The following is a 19768-nucleotide window of genomic DNA, read 5'->3' as shown; positions in this document are numbered from 1 at the left end:
AGTGGACAGCATTGTTCCCTGAGCCATGTTCAGTCATTACAGACATTGTGGGAGAATGCTTCTATTAACCCCATTTTATAGATGGAGTAGTAGAGGCAGAAAAGTGGGGAGCTGTCCAAGCTGTGAGCCTCACAGCTGGGTTAGCAGCGTGAGAGCCACACTTTTCTGACCTTCTGCTGCCCCAGAAAGGAGCGTGCCCTCTCTGAAGACTGCTACATGTACTTATGTGTAAATAAATAAATAGATCTTTAAGAAATTAGAACGGCATCTGTATGCAGGCACAGCATCTATACCTGGGCAGCACGTGTATGCATAGGAATGGCGCCATGAATGCTGCAAAGCGGTTCTAAGGGGTGGAACTTGTAGTTAGCTTTGCGGGAGCTCTGATGAGGGAGGAAGGTCTGGCTGGGTGCTTGGAAGTCTTTAAGAGACAGGCACGGTTCAGGGTGGGGGTGAGGTTCAGTTTGTGAGGTCTCACAAGGGTAGAAGGTCATTGCACTTGGAGTTGTGAGTATGCCAGACCCAGGGGGTGTGAGGAAGGGTAGGGGGGGAGTCAGGCAGGAGAACTCCATATGCAGGATCCAGGCTGTGAGGTGGCAAAGGTAAGCAGCTGTCCAGGCTCACTGTGGGAATTGGAAGAACACCCACTGCATTCATTCCCTTGGTAGAGGAAGGTGTGAGACTCAAACCTGTCTGGGTGTGGCGTGTGGAACCAGCTTTAAATCTTTAAAGCGCGCCTGTCGCTTGCCTCTGTGTATTTTCGTCTTGTCTAAGAAGCTAGCTTTTTCAGTGCCACAGACTCCAATAGAAGCCTGCTTACTCCTTCTCTTCACTCATGTCCCTGAAACCTGTGTTTACAGGACCCCATGCTACGTACACTCTGGCGTGTTACCTTTAATCTCACCTGTGTTTGTTACAAACACTACCAAAAGCTGACAGCCCCATTTGGGGTAGATTCCATTGATCTCCCTCTGAGAGGCCAGACATTTCTCTCAAGCATTTTGGACACATTTTTCTTTTTTTTTTCCTGAGCAGCAACATGAGGCATGGGTCTTGAACACAGATGGAACTCAGATTTTTTTCCCTTTCTTTCTTTCTTTCTTTCTTTCTTTCTTTCTTTCTTTCTTTCTTTCTTTCTTCCTTCCTTCCTTCCTTCCTTCCTTTCTTTCTTTCTTTCTTTCTTTCTATTTTGCTGGGCTCTGTGTTCTGGCTTTGCTTGATGAGTTGCTCTTGCCTGTCTACTTTTGAAGTAGAAATCTGTTAACTCAGGCAGAGGTCTCCAAGCAGAGTCTGGTTCGGGGGTTCTCTAGGAGGCAGGGGGTATGGATAACATTCTAAAGAGGGCAACACTTTAAATGTGACATTTGATGTGACCAGGATAAATAGAAGCTGTCTCCTGATTGTTGGGGATGGGGGAACAAAAGTGGCTAGGGAATGACAGGTTGAACTAACTTCATTAAATGATTATCAATGAAGCACTGATGAACTCCCCACAGAGCTTGTATATGAACCCCAATAATCATGTGGGAACTTAACAGGCATTCGCCAAGAGCACGTTGGTATTATTGTCACTTTATACAGACTCCGGTCACCTGGCAGGTGACTCTCATTGAGGGGTTGCCCAGATTAGAATGGGCATGGATGTGGTGGGCTGTCTTGGTTACTAACTGATGTGGTGGGGCCTTTCCCACTGTGGGCGGCACCATTCCCTAAGCAGGTGACCTTGGACTTTATAAGAAAGCTGGATGAGCATCAGTCTGTAAGTGAAGAAGCAAGTGTTTCTCTGAAGGTTGCATGAGGAGGACGATGGACAGCATCTTTTCCTGAGGTCAGCGGTGGTGACCGAACGGAGTGGAGGTGACTGACAGAGCAGGGTGAATCATTTGCCCATCTTGTCCAGAGGAACCTGTCTTTAGGGCGTATATGCTCGTGTCCACCTTGTGCATTCTGTTGTTCATGGTTTCCCCCATGCTTCTCTTCTCATTGTGAAATAACGGAAGTTGGGCATTTAGGAAAGACATTGGATGTGGCATTGCAGACCTGTAATCCCAGGGCCTGGGAGGCGATGTGGGGGTGTCAGGAGTTCCAAGCTGCTGTCACCTCTGCAGCGAGGTCAGGGTCAGCGTAGACTCCGTGAGACCCTGTTTAAAAGAAACAAAACCGAGAACTAAAATAAAACCCCAAAGCCCACCAAATGAAGAAAATTAACTATTTACAAGGAAATTGTAATATGACTGATAAACAAACTTTTATCTTTGAACACCACTCCTGGTTTAATCCCCAGTATTCACCCTTCCATAGGATTAACCACCATGGGCCATGAGGTATGTCCAGAACTCTTTCCTACTTACTTACTAAATGCAGGTAAATCTGGGAAAATTAAAAAAATCGAACAAATATATCTAATATTATTTGGTAGATTCTTGATAACTAACAGTAATATACTCTTCTTCTCTCCCTCCCTTGCTTCTTTCCATCTACCATTATGTTTTAAAGATTATTTTACATAATACGTCACACCAGACCACACATTATTAGACTGCTACACCACGTGGAGTGAGTGTCTGTCATTTTTACCGTCTCCTGGAAGGAAGTCCTGTTTGTTCTGTTTTGTGTTCTTCACCCCTGCCTGTCCAGGCTGCAGACTTTTCTTGCACCTACTCTGTCTTTGAACCACAGTTCTTGTTGCAAAGGAAACTGAGGCCCCAAAGTGTGGGTCCAGTGAGTGGACAGGTCCAGACAGAGCACAAGTCATTTTGTCCCCAGTTGGTGTTTCTGGATTTTTCTTCCCTTTGCTTCCACAGCTACTGTAGTAGTCACACTTTTCTTAGGACTGGTTTGTGACTGATAGCATATTCCCTCCTACTCTTAACATCCCAGGGGCAACCAGGCAGGGGTGTTTCTTGTATCACTTCAAATGATACAATCAGTGAATATGTGCCTCCAGAAGGAAGGGAGGGAGGGAAGGCCAGAGGGAGGGAAAGAGGGAAGATGGAGGGAAGGGCAGAAGAAAGGAGGGAGAAGGAGGCACACATCTTTCATGAGGTAGATAATTCTGAGTGACAGTGATGGGGTAGGAGGGAATCACCGGGTGCCTAACCCAACCTATTTACTACTGCTGTGGCCAAGCAGTGGGTTTTCCCTTCCTGTGGCTGAAATTCCAAAAGGTCAGGCTGAGGAACATCAGCAGGATAGTGCCTGAATTAATTAGAGGGGCCTAAGGGGGAGTGAACTGATAACGCTGCTTGTCTTGAGCAGGAGAGGCAGTGGATGGTGGAAGGGATCATCAGCCTTGAAATAAAAGCAATTCCTGGAGCCTACCAAAAACTTTAAACTCTTAAAGCTTCATTTTCGACGAGCCTTCTTGAATATTTTACAACGGCATATTGAAATAGTTTCTTAATTAAAATCATGGCTCATCAGAACTCCGGGTTTCTCTGGGACTACAGTGCCCCAGCCCAGGGGCACCCTGTACCCTGTTGCAGGGACCTGGCAAAGCTAATGCTGACCAGGGCCTGTATCCCAGCTGACTTTTCTGCTCTCAGTGCCACAGTCCAGCTAGGGTGCTCCCCAGGAATCAATTAGCAGTTCAGAAAGAGCACCAGAGTGTGTTGCAAGGAATGAATCGAAGAGGACTTACAGACAGACAGGAGGGAATGAAGTGGGATTCCCGAATTCCAGATCCTGAAGGGGAAGGGGCAGGTTGGTTGTCAGCGGTCTAAGGGTTGCCCCTCAAGCCTCCTGCAGGTGCTGCGGATGTGACTGAGCCTTGTCAAAAGCATGGGACTTCAAGAAGAAGCAGGAAGCTGTCCTTGCTGTCCCATGGTCCCCTTCTCATTTAAAATGGCGTTTTTAAAAAAAGAATTTCATGAAAAGGGAGCCATCATTAATTTTCAAGATGGTGAGGAAATGAAAGACAATCTGCTGATTAGGGAGTGCGATCTGTGACTGGAGCGTCTTCAGTAATGTGTGAATGTCACATTATGTAGCACTTGGAGTGATGAGCTGGAGAGGGAGTGAGGCAGGAGGGCTCTTCTGTTCTTTCCTAGACCAGCGGACAACTCGTCTTGTTAGTAATTTCTCCCGGGTCTGCAGCCTTCCATTGAGCAAGCTCTGTTGATGGTGGAGATCTATTGTCGAAGGAGTTAATTTCTCGGAGGAAACCCCACAGATGATTAGTCACTGTAGCCAGGCACCAAGCATTGCCTGGATTGGTCTTTTGCCATCTTAAGAACTTAATATTCTGAAGGAGGCACTAAAAGTGGGCCAGGGAGACGGCTCAGTAGCTGAAGATAATTGCTGCTAAGCCTGAAAGCCTGAGTTTCGCAGCCAGAACCTGAAGGGTGGAAGAGAGAACTGACTCATCTGCCCGCCACACGTGTACTCTGGCTTGTGCATGCACGTGCATGCATGCATAAAAGCAAGCTGGATGTGTGGATGCACTTGGAAGGCAGAGGCAGGTGGTTCTCTATGAATTTGAGCCAGCCTGGATTACGTAATAAGGTCCAGGACTACTAGGAAGACTCTGTCTCAGAAACAAACAAAAGCCAGTAAATATTTTAGGCAGGTAGTCTTTACTTCCACCTCATAGGAAGTTCCAGTGCTCTCAAACCTGATCTCGGATTATGTGTAAGCAGTTCAGTCTCTGCATAGTGAGTGGGAAGCGATCGGTGACACATGCAGTGCTTATCATGGTGCCAACGCAGACTTGCAGGAAGTAGGTCTGAAAAATGACTTTGTGGAAGGTGCATGAGCCAAGGAACTAGAGATCGTAGCTCTCTCTGAGACAACCATGAAATTTGGTGTCCATTACGTGCCTTTCAGGAAGGTTGGCTTACTCTTCAATTTGTAAAGGAAGTTCTTTGCCATGCCTTGGGCTTATAGTGTGGAATTAAAGTTGAAATGAGACGAGCCAATCAGCAAACATACTAAGTAAACACCCTTGACATCTGGTCTCACACCCACAGGTAAGTGCAGTCTTCATGAAGGAAACTTCTCTTTACAACAGGCAGAGAGCAGTACAGAAAACTAGAACCAGTCAAAATTATAGCACTGTGGAGCCCGGTGCCAAAGGATATATGTATGAAACACTCCTGCTCCTAAGGCTCAGGGAACATTGTGGAACAGGGGTGGGAGATTGTAAGAGCCAGAGGACCAGGGAGTTTGCTGTGAGATTGTGTCTCCGAGGCATGTCAGAAACACACACTCATAAAGTCTCATCAATGTGCCTGTGTAATTGTTGGCTGAACAAGGATAATATCAGTAGACATGCCAAATGTTCTTTTTTTTTTTTAAATGGACAGTGCTCTTTGTATAGGGCAGGACCTTTTGAAACATTGCTTAAAAGAGTTGGGAAGCAGGAACATGTGGATACTTTGGTAGATGGCTTACCATCCCTCCCTTAGTAGGGCAACAGTGATTTATCACATTCATAAGTGGGGCTAGAATTGACTCCAGAATATATCAGATCCGTTAGCCTCTCTACTGATTGTAGACAGGAGTCCCCAAAGCTGTGGCCGTACTACATTTAATTGAACATCCCAGACTGGACCCAAGGTCGAATGGCATCAAAGACACATTCTTCCCTCTTTATCGCCACCGAGGCTCTTTGGTCATTTGATAGGTCAATGGAGAAACTCTTGAATATCTTATGGAAATCCCACTCGTACCCTGCTGCGTTCTTTTTCTTACATTTCAGGCATATACCCGTCGTACAAATGATAGAGTGGTGGATTGCCGTTCTGCCAAGGGCATCCTGTACTTTGACAATACCCATAAAGGTTGTGATAGGAAAGAGAAGCCAACACAGTCGCCTGGATTAGCATCATCTCCTGGTCATCATCATTGTTATCTTTTGTCATAGTCTAAATCTGAGGTTTTCACATATAATAGGCTGCTGTTGCCTAACAGGCTCACAGTGTTGCTTGAGGGAGGAGGGCGTGCGCATGCGCTCATGGCTAGGCGTTTACCTTATACCTTCAGGGTGACGCCTGAGCAAGGAGAGTGTGCGCATGCGCCCGTGGCTGGGCGTTTACTTCACTCCTTCAGTGAGCAGTGGGAGGAGCAGGATGGCTTCTTGCTCAGTGAAACTTGCCACAGGAAGGCAGGGTGGTCCCTCATGCAAACTGGTCTGGGGCATGCATGTTGTCTTGCTGGGTGCATACTAAGAAAGCTCTGTTTTGATGGGGGACTGTAGGTTTGTTCAATGGAATGAAAATAGTTTTGGGGACCTTGCTGAAGGCCTTGCTGGCCACCCTTCAGTCACAGTATTTAAACACACATAAAGCCCCCTCTTTGCTGAGTCTAACTGTTATTTTCAAAAGGTTCTTTTCTTCAAATTTCTGAAGCCCAGAACCCAGGGCAACTCTCTTTCAGGTGCACATTATCATCGGTTCGAATAGAAAGAGTATATTTTCAAAGTCAACGGATACTGAGGGTGTATCTCCTCCCTTGGTGTCTTCTAACTTTAGCGAGGTCTGCTGCTTTTTTTAATTTATTTTTAATCTTTAAAATCTAATGTTTCATCTGAATTGTTCGTAGGGAAAATGCAAACCTCAGTATCGTTTAACTGTAGTCCAACAGAGGACCATCATGTTGCACTTCTAATCAAAAAATAAATTGAACATAGTAGTAGGCTTCTAGAGAGGGAGAGCATTAGATTTGATTAGATTGGCTCTAACCTGCCTGGAATAAAACCGTCTGTCTCTCCCGTGATTCGCCAGTGTTTATGGCAGTTCCAACTACATGCGTCCACGATTGTTCTGGTGGTAAAAGGCAGCCAAGCAGAAAAAAACACTCATAAATGTCAGAAAAGAGGACCTTTCTTTTCTGTATTTCAAGGGCTTTGAAGGTCAAGTTCAGCCCACTTAAAGGAAGCAGAATTGTGGCCTATGAGATCTGATTGTAGCTGGTGTATTTAGTCATTTATTTGTGTGAAGTTAATGTACCTGTCTGTCATTCTAGAAAGGCAGATGTCCTGAGAAGGGAGTCGGTCTGCTGACTTCATATCCTTTGTTCACTTTGTAGATGATAAAATGATCTAGAATTCGATGACATGTGCTGATCAACTTGAGCTCGTTCAGAACTGACATGGTTACAGCATTGTCTCCGGGCCCCTCCCGTTGACTTGGGTTCCCCCTCTGGCTGTGGTCCCAGCCCCAGCTCTGGAAGAGTTCTGTTGAAGGTCTTCTACATTCTGAGCTTTCTCCCTCTTTTGGAGGTCTTTATCGAGATGTTTTTCTTTGTGAGAGACTTTATTTCTTTCCCATCGGGGAGCCTGAGCAATTATAGCTTGAAAGTACCAGAAATAGGTATGCTCTTTGATATCAAAGAATTTCTTGAAGATATTTCAAACTAGAGAGACTGGGGTCGCATTTCAAGGTGCTACTAACATGGTTCTTTGTAGTTAAAAACCTCTTGGGATGTTCTGCTAAGTGTGTTGTTCTTTATTTGAAGACACTGGTTCAGCACCACCGCGAGTGCATCCGGTAAAAGGTAGGTGTTTGTGTCACCTCTATGCATATTTTCCAAGCACATCTCCAGTAAACCAAATCTCAGAGCTATGCATTGTGTGCAACAGATGAGGGGATACAAGGCAGCACAGAAAGGAATATTGAAGTATTGAGCCCACTGGGTGCTAGATAACATGGAGACTCTCTCTCTCTCTCTCTCTCTCTCTCTCTCTCTCTCTCTCTCTCATCTATCTATCTCATACACACACACACACACTCACACTCACAAATGCACACTCACACAATACATACACACATTCACAAACATACACTCATACAAACTCACACTCAAATAGAGAGACCACATTCAAACACGTATACACTCACAAACACACTCAACTCAAGTGCACACACACACACACACACACACACACACACACACACACCCCTCTTCCCTTCTGAGATTTCTCACCTGCTGAATCTGAGAAATAAGTTATTATGAGATAGATCAACAGGGGAAAACATAAATTGACCTAATTCAAGTTTTATGTGGCACAGGAACCTTCATGGGACTGTGGCCTGGAGACACAGCATCCAGGGCTTATATACTCAATGGTGAAAGATCAGTAAACTGTGAGCAGGCAAACTAGAAGATCAGAGTGATGTTAACAAAGTGTGTGCACAGTCACCCCTTTCACCCTTGATAAAAGTGTTGCTTTTTTTAAGTTAAGGGAGTGGTTCTTTATGTGGCTCTCCTGTGGGAATTTTGCCTCCTACTCCTTAAAGACCGTTAGGAGGCTCATGGATTTCTGGTGAGCACTGATCTTCAGGTGCTTTCACCCCTAAATAATTCTATGCCATGGCAAGTTTGGGGTTGTATGATCCAAACCCTCCCTGGTGTATTGCTTCACCATTAATCGCATTAAGTTACAGGTTGCTATCCTCACTCCCCACATTGGAGATTCAGTGGAGGACGGTGTGTCAGTTTGGACTGACCCTGCTTTCTCTGACATCCATGGCGAGGTACCAGGGTCATCTGGAGAGAGATGGGATTCAGGAAAGAAAGCCTATAAAGTCTTTGGTGAAGTGTGTGGGAGAGCTGGTGGCTCCCACAGTGGCATGGTCTGGGAAAGTGTCTGGGGTAGAGCTAGTGACTCTCATAGTGGCATGGTTTGGGAAAGTATGTGTGTGTCAGGGAGAGCTGTTGGTTCACACAGTGTCGTGGTTTGGCAATGCTCTATTCTAATCTGGCACAAGTAATGATGCCACCAAGGGCATTGTTAGCCAGTGAGAATCTGGGTCTGGGACATTTCCTGGCCTCATGTTCTCTGAATCTTCTCCTGCTTGACTGTTTGGAGTTTGGCTTCCAGGTGTACACAGTCCCATGCTTTCATTCTTCCCGACGTGTGTTTCCAGAGCATCTCATCTTAGGAACCCAACATGTCCATGGCAGCATTCTCTCGGATGGCAGGCCATGAGTGTGTAGTCAGCACATGCCTGTGGGGAATCTAGGGAGATGGGTTGTTCAAGCGGTGCCTGCTTTCCATGAGGACCAGAGTTTGGATTCCCCAGAAGGCTTACAAAAAGCCAGGCCAGGGGATGCATCCAAGGGACTGGGAGACAGGGACAGAGGATCCTATGTGGGCCTCGTTGGCCAGCTGGCCTTGCTGAATTAGTGAGCTCCGCACTCAGTGAGAGATTTTTGTCTCAAAAAATATGGTGGAGAGCAATCAAAGAAAATACCTGCTGCAGACCACTGGCTCCACATGTATGCCTGCACACACGTGTACACATGCAGCTGAGCATGTACACATGCATACTGCACATACATGTACACACAAAGAGGTGCCTGTAGAGTGTTAACAAGGCACCGGGTACAGTCTCAGCCTCTGTGGAATCTTCCGCTTCCATCAACTATCTTTTTAAATTAATTAATTAATTAGTTAATTAATTTTTATTTCATGTACATTGGTGTTTTGTCTGCATGTATGTCTGTGTGAGGGTTTTGGAGCCTCTGGAACTGGAGTTACAGACAGTTGTGAGGTGCTGTGCAGGTGCTGGGAATTGAACCCTGGTCCCCTAGAAGAGCAGCCAGTGCTCTGAACTGTCTCTCTCCCGCCCCCTCCACTAACCTTCTTATTTTGGGAAAATAAATTGAACTTGGACCTTTTGTCTTTCATGGTGTAGGCCTTCAATTAAAAAAAAAGTACAGGGAAATCTCTTTATCCTTGGGCTTCGTTACAAAGTTACAGTAATTGCATTATTTAGTGTCCTTGCGACTGTGACCAAATTACCTAACATAGTCAACTTAAGGAGGGAAAGGTTTACTGACGCCACTGTGAGGGTTGAGCTCTTTGTGCTGGGGGGCTCTGGGCAGGGTCCCAAGGCAGCTGCTCACAGTAGGTCTGCAGAAAGGAAGCAGGAGAGGAGGAGACATGAGGTCTGTTCTCTTTGCCCTATCTGGGTCACCAGCCCATGGGATAGTGCTGCCTGTGTCTGGAGAGGATCTCCACTCTCAGTTAAACCCTGCACACACACACACACACACACACACACACACACACACACACACACATTGTGATTCTAACCCAGGCAAGCTGACAATTAAGATTAGCCATCCAAGCGATATCTGAGGGTGGTGGGCTCTGGGGAAAGTCATTTAGTGGAGCGGAGTGTGGACGCCAGCCAGCATTTGTATGGACATTAAGAGAGATAAAGCACAGTCTTCTCACATTGCAGCAGGAAGGGATGAGGGCTTGCCTCATCTCTAAGTGTACAGAGAGGCTCTGTAGACAGGAGTCTCTGACCGACCAACTTTAGAGTCCAGTTTCTCATCCCAGTGGTCTTTCCTTCTGACTCTAGTTTCTCTTTTTCCCCCATTATTTTAAAAAAATTTGTATTGGCTATTTTATTTATTTACATTTCAATTGTTATCCCCTTTGCTGGTTTCCCTTCCCCTATCCCATCTCTCCTCCCCCTGCTTCTATGAGGGTGCTCACCCACTCCCTAGCATTCCCCTACACTGAGGCATCAAGCCTTCACAGGACTAAGGGCCTCCCCTCCCATTAATGCCCGACAAGGCCATCCTCTGCTACATATGCGGCTGGAGCCATGGGTCCCTCCATGTGTACTCTTTGGATGGTGGTTTACTACCTGGGACCTCTGGAGGGTCTGGTTGGTTGATATTGTTCTTCCCTTGGGGTTGTTGAAAATGTTGGCGAAAGTGTAGCATCCACCATGCATCAAGGTCAAATCCTATGCACAGTAAACACCCAAAGGGGAATTGTTATCTCACTTTGATTCATTGATTCACTAGCAATTCTTGCACACGTAATATGTATATAAGTTTACAGGGACTGGGGTAAAAGATCTGGTCTTTCTTCTCAGAGCATTATTTAGACATGTCGGTTTGTAGGGCTGGACAGATCTGTGACAAAATACAGGGTCCCTGAGCAGAGTACAGAGGAAACTCTTCCGGCAAGTATGCAAAGGGCCTGAGTGCGGAAGCACAGTAGGGGCTCAGCTGAAGTTCTAAGTCTAAAAGAGTTTAGCATTCAGGACACTGAAGCAAGGAATATTGATGTGCTCTCCAGGCCACTTCGAGCTTAGTAGTCAGTCCCAGATCAGCCTGGAACGCAGAGTAAGATAAAATAAAAAAATAATACGGAAATAATAAATAAAAAAATGAATGAATGAACAAGTAAATGAATGAAAATAAATTAATAATAAATTCCTCTGAAAGAGACCTTTGTGTAGAAAAAGAAAACGAAAGTATTTTCTATTTAAGAAACTTAAATGCATCTGATCTGAAGTGTTAAAAAAAATTCAGCCAGCAGTATGACGCTTAAAATTTCAAATTTAAGGACCATTTCATTTTCAATTTCAGATTGCTGGATTTGAATATTCGACTGGAAAAAAAGTGTGTGCATAGTAGCAAGAAAGGCCCTCCAAATCTGAAACCTTCCTGGTCCCCGCATGTCTGATAGGACACACACACGCGCACACACACACACACACACACACACACACACACACACACCACACCACACACACACACACACACACACACCACACACACCACACCACACACACACACACACACCACACACACACACACACCACACCACACACACACACACACACACACACACACACCACAGCAGTGGAGGATGCAGTCACAGGCAAGAAAGCAAAGCCTTCTGTGACTGGAGAGTTGTACATTTGGGAACACAGAGGTGATGCTGGAGAAACTGTTGGGGCTCAGGTCACTCCGGAGCTCCTGTGGCCATGCTCAGACACTACACCGGGGACGTGTGGACGCTCTCATCTTTTGTTTGAACATAGAGTGACATGGCTCAAGACACATGATCCCTTTTTACACTGAAGGAGGGGAATCTATTCAAATCTTCTGCCCGAGGGTTGCAAGCAATGATATATACCCAACAGGATTCCTTAGGGTTGGTATAAGGCGTGACTTCCAGTGAACTATTCCGTTAGGGAATAAGATAAACCCCAACAGGGGCACGAGAGCTTAGGATGGCCCAGGAGAGAAGACTGAGCACCCCAGGGTAAATCTCACTGAGAATGGAGATAGTTCCAAAGCCACAGAGACAGAGTTCCAGAACCCCAGTAGGAATTCTGTAGGCTCTCCTTGAAAGCCACCATAAATATTTTATGGGGTCTGCCTCTCTGTGGTGGGTCTGCTCAGCAGGAAGAGGTGTCTGGGGTCCCTCAGCAGAATAATTTGTTTTCTTATGCTTTGCTTTATGTCCTGGAGGTACAGTCTAAACGCTCTTAAACTATTTTGATTTTTGAGTCCTCACAAAAGTCTTCTTTCTTTCACAGTAATTCAGTGTAAAAGGCAATAAAAATGATATATTCAGAAGTACTCAGGACCCGCTCTCCGTGCCACTCGGGAATAAAGTATCTCGCCGCTTGCTTGTCCCAAGGGACAAAGTTGCGCTGCTCACATCTCGGAAACGCTGCCTGTGTTCGCCTCTGGTCTGCTGCCATTGTCTGCTCCTCTGTGAGGCGGGGTTTCTTTTGCAGATAAAAGGTGCCCTGTCTTGCTGAACTGTTCCTCTGTTTCACTCAGGGAGAAAAAGGCTTTGTCAAAACAGGAGCAAAATCTGATTTGCAGAATATCACCTAAAAATAAAACACACGAAAATGTCAAAATATTCTAAAAATATGGGCCAACTTAATGCTTTGGGAAAATTACCTAATGAGTGTGGGGAAAGATGTTTCTAAGGAATCATGGAATTGTTGTTGTCTAAAAGCGATGTGGTGCTTAGCCACTGGGGAAGCACAAGGGTGTGCAGGTGGCTTTTCTCTTCTGGGGCCAGAGGGAGGCCATGGGTAACATGGATGCACCCTGCATGCAACTTATACTCGGATCTACAAACCTGTTTCTGCTCCTGGATTTCCGTGTTTGTGTCAGGCAGTGCAGGCAGAGCTCGGGCTGGGCCACCTTCACCAGTGCAAAGGCTCTGGTGGGCGATTTCCAGGTGTCTGCAGCAATGAGGAGAGGTAGGCAGTGGACTCTGGTGCTGGTTCAGGTGCTGGTGCTGGTGCGTAGTCACTCTCTTAGAAGTTGTCAAGGTTTAGTTCTTAGGACTTGGTTCTGCACAGATGCCCACCAAGATGGGTGCACCCCAGAGGCTCACACACAAGGCATAAAGAGTTTATCAAAATAAGAAGTTACATAAGCATGTATGTGGGTGTGCACACAAACACACACATGCACACACACATGCACATATCCACACACACACACACACACACACACACATATCCACACACTCATACACACACGCAGTAAAGATCTAGCACAGTTTCACCTGTCAGCAGCTGAGTCTGTTTTCTGAATGAGGAGAAATGGTCATTGTTGTACACACACACACATACACATGCACCGACACACATACACACACATACACACACTCATACATGCACAAACATGCACACACATATACACTCAAACACAGACTTCCAAACACTCATACACACCTATGCACACACATGCATGCTCACCCCACATGCATACACACATGCACATACACACTCTTACACAGGCATCCACACACTCACATATACATGCACAACTTATGCACACACATGTGCACACTCACCCCCCACATGCACACACATCCACATGCGCATATCCACACACATACATTCACACACGTATACATGCACACACATGTATACATACACATATGCACACACATCCATACACTCATACATGCACACATGCACACATATGCACACTCATACATATCCACACAGTCACATATACATGTACACATCTATGCACACACGTGCACACTCACGCAGACATCCACACACATCCGCACACTCGTACACACACACACCTGTGCATACAGACATGCGCACACACACATACACACACACACACACACACACACACACACACACACACACACACACACACACACAGAAGTGAAGATCCCAGCACAGTTTCACATGTCAGCAGCTGATTCCGTTTTCTAAATGAGGAGAAAAGGTCATTGTTTCTTCACAGCTGTCTGTCACTCTTCCCTGGGAAGCGCTTCACATGTATTTTCATGATAATTTGCACTGAATAAATCTGAGTGTTTGGCTTATGAAATTGTCAAAATAATCCCCAGAGAAATTTTCATCTTTATGCAGTCCTGTGTGAGATCCGAAAGGAGATTTCCCCCTTATTTCAGAAAAGATGCATCCCGTGAACGAACCCTCTCTCTTCTGTGGCTTCATTTCTTATACAATCATGTTTCTGACAAACTAGCTCTGTAGGCACCTGAAATCCCGCTGTGGTGGCCAGGGCATCATGGAAGGTGCTTGGCCGTGTATATTAGCACGTCACTCTGTCTAGATGAGAGAAAACACAATCTGTACTACAGAACCAGGTAGGAAATGCAGAGAAGTTTGTGCTTATCCAAGGGTTAAAAGGGCAAATTATCTTTTAGCTCCCACTTTATCTCTGTAGGTGCCAAATGGCCGCAATCAGGCAGGCTCGTCAGTGGAGGTTACTCTCAGCTCAGGTAGAAGATGACACATTCTCACCCCATTTCTGTTTCCATTACACAGTCACCAGCTTCCGTTGGTGAGTGCATGTGTGTGCAAGCCTAACTCTGTGATAAGTCCCTGACCTGGCCCCAGAGGGAAACCCTGTGCTGTGTTGTGCTTGAACCTCTCCTCGCTGGTGATGTCAGCAATGGAGATACCAGATGCTGCCAAAGGGAACCTGTACATGAGGGAACCGAGGTCCAGAGAGGGAACAGTGTGGCTCGTGTCACAGCTTGCATAAGATGTGTTAAGGTATAACCTCTGGCCTTAAGCTCTTAGCTGTTCAACATTAAGTGTTGCTGTCACTCCTGTCCAGACTATTGTGTTGGAAGGATTCTGAGTTTGTATCCTGGTTTAGGAGAAGGACGCTGTGGTTGATTGATGATGTCTGCTTGAGAAGAAAGAAGGGGAGTGCTATTGGGTCATTTGCTGAGTCGGGGGGATGATATGGTGGGTTGAAAGTCCGTCATTGCTATCCCGAAGGATCAGGAGTAACTTTTCCAAGAGAGAAAGAGGTAGGAAGGGAAAGAAGGTGTCCCGTGAGGCCCAGCTCTTAAGGGAGCTGAGTGAATGTAAGGAAGGGAGTTACTGGTTGTCAACTGCCCACCATGTTCCATATATCCAGTCCAGCCTTCTGTGTTCCCTGGTTGAATTTTTGTAACATCCCTTTGATTTTTACAAACAAGGATCCAGATTCAGATAGAAGTAAGATGTCCAAGAATGGAGCTAGTCCACAGAACTGAGGTGTCAACTCTTAGTCAGGGCTCATGGCAGCTACTCAGAGAGCGGGTGCAGGTGAGGAGGGAGAATGGAAATGGTAGAAATTTGGACCGTTATCTTTGAGTTTCACTCGGACCCAGCCCAAGATGACAGGTGAGCTTTGTAAATAGTACATGGGCTGACCTGATGGTCATCAAAACTGTCGCGTGCTGGCTGATGGCAGCCACCGTGTGGTAAACTCCTGCTGAGCCGAGGATACATTTCTGCCTCCACTGCTGGTGCATAGATGCACCACGAGTAGCACACTAATATTCTTCAAGTTGCAGAAGAAGTTCAGCTTCCTGCCAGCACAGTATTAAATCCACAACTGTCCTACTTAGAAACTCAACTATTCTTAGAACGATACGACTTATTATTACCATGGGACCCATGCCTGACTTAACTCTGCTTGGGTTTCAGCGAAAAGCCATCTGATATGTATGTGTCTCTTTTCTGGGGTAACTTAGACCTGCAGGAGGGGGTGCCCATTCCCTAGGGATGCTGGGAGGTGACAAAGTTTATTTCTATACACAGCTACATGGGAGAGGTACCTGCATTTCTTTACACAGATAGATGCATGTGGGGTGTACCTTCATGTCATGTTCAAAGGGGGAAGGTGCTTTCTTTCGTTGTTGCTGCTCTCCCATAATGTAGTGGTTGCCTTTCTTGTTGCTATCTCACACACACACACACACACACACACACACACACACACACACACACACACACACACACAAACAGACTGGAGCTATATACTGAAAAAAGGGTTTACCTGGGCTCAGAGTTTGAGGGCGCAGTCCACCAAGGTGGAGAAGACGCAGCAGGAGTGCGAGGCAGATGGTTACTGTACATCGTGGTCAGGAAGGGCCAGCCAGTGAGTTCTGTGCTCAGTTCACCCTCTCCTTTCATGTAGTCTGACTCCCAAGCCTGTGGGAAGATGTCATGCAGTCAGACGAGTCTTCCCACCTCAGTTCATCTGTAGATTCCCTCTCAGCCACGCCCAGTAATTTATCTTCTAGGTGGTTCTAGATCCCATCAACAAAAGAAAATTCCCAAACTACCAAAGGCTGGTTACACTGTTAATTCCAGAGTCTTGGGTGACTCCCTGAGTCCCTCCTTTTCCTCATGGCACTCTTTGTGTCTTCCATGGGTATGGGCTGAAGAGTATTTAAGATAGCCCGGCTACCATCCCTGGTTCTTTAGAGGATGGTGGAGGGTGGGGTGGGGGGAACCACAGCTACAGCAATGATTAGGCATATTTCACTGACTTCCAAGTGCTCATTTGCAGTCAGCGTATTTCACTGACTTCTACGATGGTTCTCATTTTCAGATATATGTGGTTTAATATTCAGTCCCACTTTGCAGTGTATCCGCTGTAAGTACAGTTAAATTCTTTCAGAGCAGATGGGAGTTAAGGGTAGTGTGGCAAGTGTTCACCTGGGGACAGTTCCGACCTGCAGTCACTTGCAAAGCCTTGGTCATTGACATTATGCAAGAGCCTTCAGGAGAATCTGTTTACAGTTCAGTTCATATTGACCAGAAGGGGTTATTTTTCTGACTTTTCTCTTTGGTCTTCCCCAAAGGCAGATTTAGTTCTGGACAGTTTCAACAGCAAAGGAGAGGCTGCCTAGTGGGTCAGCCCCTCGTTGAGGTCTCTCCTCAGACTCTATCACAGCTTTTCTTCCCTGTAGTCTGATCAATGGTTGGAGGTGTCTTGTGAAGCTGTGACAAAATAAAAGCCCTCCTCTGACTGCGACTTTCTTGTTGCTAGGAAACGTCCCAAAGGCTCTTTCTATGTAGCCACTCATTTAAACGTTTTAAGTAATCATGTTGGTTAGGTACTTTCCGTTGCCCCAGTTTCAGGTGGGAAAACAGGCCCAAGGAGCCTATGCAGGGTGACCCAGGTTAAGTGGCTCTGTGATGTAACTCGACCTTCTGGGGTGTGTAGTTAGGTTCGCTCTAAAAACTGTTTCCATGAAAAGTCTTAGCTGTATTGCCTGATACTCACTGAGCACAAGACAAGCTACACCATCCCCTCCCTTGGAAAGTAGAGGATTACCCTTGCTGGGACGGTGCACTCTGTTGCTAGCCGCTGCTCTTTCCGTGGTTGAAGATTTTATCATCAAGTGTTTCCCTGGAAGCTGAGTTTTGTGAAAACACAGATTTCCGTGAGTCCCGAGTGGGTAGCGCAGAGAGGATGTTGATCTGCGCGGACTGCCAGCAACAACACACCAGAGCTGTCCTCACTCACCCTGTGTGAACTGAGATGCTCCCACTCCTCCACAGCAAGCCTGGGTGAGGAGGAGGAGGAGGAACTACTTGTGGGTTCTTCCTCTTGGGGGAAAAACTCTGTCTCTTCCGCATAATCTAATCTGAATATTTTTTGGATAATTTAGCTTTCTGTTCATAAATCTATAACCTTCCTCCATCCTCCTCTCCTTCATTCTTTCTTGTTTTTCTTCACTAATGGTGGTGGTGCCTTTGAGCTCTTTCTGGCCCTGGGTTTTGCCTTCTGTATTCGTAATTCCTACTGATTAATAAGTCCATGTCTTATCGTGATATACTGACAAGCATGCCAAATTACGAAGGGGGAATGTTGGGCGGAGGGAATGGTTGTTTCTTTGCTCCCCAGCCCTTTGTTTTAGTTGGGAATTGATGTAACAGAGTTTCATTGGACACTCCCATGGAGACTTGTCTTGGTTGATGGGCTTCTCGTTTTCCCCACCCCACTCCCTCTGGTCTCTTCTGTCCTTATGCCTCGGGTGTTGTCTCCTTCACCTGCATTCCCTGGAGTCCGCCCCACCCCCACCCCCGGTCTCATGGACACTTTCTCATTTCCCAACTTATACCCACACTCCCTGACCCACCCCCACAACACACACACACAGTCTTTAGAAGCTGGGGTCTGCATATGGGAGAAAACATGCAATGTCTGTCCTTCTGAACACGGCTTATTCCGTGTGGCGTAGCATTTCCAGTTCCACTCACTTTCCTGCGAGTTTCTTATTTTTGTTTTTCTTTATGTCTGAGTAAAACTCCACTCCATACATTTACCACTGTTTCATTATCTGTTCATGTGCTCAAGTGTATTTTCTTTGTCCGTAACCGCCAAACAGTTTGCCTTATAGCAGGATCCTAAAGAAGGAAGGGAGCTGTGGGATTGTGGAGCTGAGGCGTGAAGCCACGCCCACCCCATCACGTGGTGCCTCTGACGGCTCACAGTAAGGCGAAGGCGCCCAGGGTCTGGGAGAACCACACGAGGATTACTTTATTTTCCCTCCCTGCTACCCAAGGCTTTCTTGTAGCTATCTTTCTAATACAGGGAATAAAGACAGATTTAGGGAAATGAACTAAATTTGTCCGCAATTACTGATTTCAAGGTATCATTACTGTGCATCATGCCGGCCTCTTCATTTCCCACATGAATTAGATATTTGATTTGTTGACGCACTGTGTTTCAAAGCCTACTTAGGGCTGGTTTTAGTGTTTCTGAACCTGTTCTCTGAGATCATTCCTATTGGCAAGACTTGTTTGGTGGGTTGAGTAGGAATGGCCCCCACAGGCTCATATATTTAAATGCTTGGTCATTCGGGAGTGACACTAACTGAGAGGGCTTAGAGGGTGTGACCTTGTGGGAGGAAGCATGTCACCCGGGGGGTGACCTTTGTCCAAGCCACGCCCAGTGGTTCTCTCTTCCTGTAATCTTCCAATCCCAATGTAGAACTCTCAGCTACTGTTCCTGGCTGCATGCCACCATGCCGATAATTGACTAAGCCCCTAAAACCCGCAAGCCAGCCCCAATTAAATGATTTCTTTTACAAGGGTTGCCTCGTTGGTGGTGACTCTTCACGGCAACAGAACGCCGACTCAGGCAAACGGTAATCAAAGATTTGGTTAATCCACACACAGAACGTGGGCTCTGTTCTCAGAATAGGATGGTAACATCTGTGCTTACCTTTCTCCTCATTGGTGACGGCGAGTGGGCCTCTCAGCCCCAGGCCTGTATAACAGATTGTATACATAACCTACAGCTATACCACTCACTAAGTGTCTGCTGTTAAGATCGTGGATTCACCCTGCATTTATCCTCTACCTGGACTTCAGTGCCCCACTGACCCAGTGGGCAGAGAAAGGACGGTGCTGCTGGAGTGACCGCTGCTGCCTTCCTTGGGGGACCTTGTGTTCATTAGTGATGCCTGATGAAGTAACCCATACTGACTCTTGATTGTCTCTTTCCTTTCCCATCTGTCAGCCATACCACCTTAAGAGGGAGGAACATTCCAGAACCAAGCCTGACCCTCTCTCTGTCTCGTGCTTAAGCCCCTGTGGGTTCTACTGTTCTGCTGCAGATTTCCTAGTGTGTTCCAAGCAACTCTTTTTTTTAAAGATTTATTTATTTATTTAATAATTTTATTTATTAAGCACACTGTAGCTGTTTTCAGACACAAGAGAAGAGGGCATCAGATCTCACAGATGGTTGTGAGCCA

General features: G+C 46.2%; 1 protein-coding gene across 6 annotated transcripts in view; it reads left to right on the top strand.

Annotated features, from left to right (window-relative positions):
* St6galnac3 (ST6 N-acetylgalactosaminide alpha-2,6-sialyltransferase 3) overlaps positions 1 to 19768 on the top strand; it is a 519650-nt gene that overhangs the window by 182571 nt on the left and 317311 nt on the right. For 2 of the 6 annotated variants that reach the window (XR_015661776.1, XM_087621269.1), the window contains exon 1: positions 17084 to 17576. The gene's annotated coding sequence lies outside the window, so the exon portion shown is untranslated. 6 annotated transcript variants of the gene reach the window in all.

The sequence above is a fragment of the Rattus norvegicus genome, chromosome 2 (genome assembly GCF_021556685.1).
Source record: "Rattus norvegicus strain SHRSP/BbbUtx chromosome 2, alternate assembly SHRSP_T2T, whole genome shotgun sequence".
Taxonomy (NCBI): Eukaryota; Metazoa; Chordata; class Mammalia; order Rodentia; family Muridae; genus Rattus; species Rattus norvegicus.
Note: the sequence above shows the minus strand (reverse complement) of the source record. Positions and strands in the feature narration are given on the sequence as shown.